Raw genomic sequence first — 1,148 nt, 5'->3', positions numbered from 1 at the left:
AATGATATGCCCACACACCATATAAATAAACTAAAATCTTACAGAATAATAAATAACGACCAGACTGTTGTTTGTAGAAATCGGTCACATCAAATAAAACCATTATCAACGACAATTAAGATATTGGCATGCAGTTATGACGTTATAATGTGGGAAGTGTGTGACTTTATTTTATGATGCCGCTAGAGAAAAGGAAAGAAAAAAATAAAGGGTATCTGCCGCCAAAGAATAATCTAGTTCCCAGGCTCACGATAACTTGTTGATAAAGTCGCCCACCACTCTCTGGGCAGCGTCTTCGCGTCGTCTCTTAGACCAGTGCATGAGCACCAGTCACCGAATAACAACGTCCAAAAGTCTTAAGACCGATTTCAACGAGCGACACTCTAGGCCCCTTATGTGAGCAATAATCAGTGCGTTTATTATTTCGATTTATACCTTTCTTTAAAACATTATTCTATGTATATAAAAAAAAAACCTCTACAAGATAATTTACAGTCGACTACGGACCAGGTAAGGCAATTAATATAATATTTTATATTAATTGCATTTATTATATTACCTGTACAGTGTAGGTACTTGTTCTATATACAATTGTGTTGTATGGTGTATCTGATCTAATTCTCGAATACACGATCTCGAGAGCCCTCCGAACACCAGGAGGAAGGTAACAGCTTAGTCTTACGATTTTAAATATATTTATCGACAGGAGTCGTTCCTATGTTTTTATCGTACTTTTGAGTTATTACATCTTGTAGTATTTTTAATAATTAAAAAAAACTAAACTTTATTATGATATTCTGTTACTTCTATCAACTTAAGTACCACACATTTATACATAAATAAAACATAAAAAATAAAATGTTTAGAGTGAAATCATTGTGTTAATTGAGCTTTTCACGTGTAAGATAGGGAATTATATTGAGCTCGGCCCAATGAAGTCACACATCTATTCTTTATACCATAATATCACCTTAATTAATAATATTTTGTTTTACATCGATATTTGACCAAATTGTTTTTAATAATTCCGATTTCAATAATTTAATATTTAATAATAATTGAATAATTTAAAGAAAATATTTTTCGTATCTCGTGCGCTCCTTTAAGTTGCATCGGGGTTTTATTTTTATTAGTTTCACTCTAGCCTT

Source organism: Acyrthosiphon pisum, chromosome A1, assembly GCF_005508785.2.
Source record: "Acyrthosiphon pisum isolate AL4f chromosome A1, pea_aphid_22Mar2018_4r6ur, whole genome shotgun sequence".
In the NCBI taxonomy this organism is placed as follows: Eukaryota; Metazoa; Arthropoda; class Insecta; order Hemiptera; family Aphididae; genus Acyrthosiphon; species Acyrthosiphon pisum.
This window is presented reverse-complemented; position numbering follows the sequence as displayed.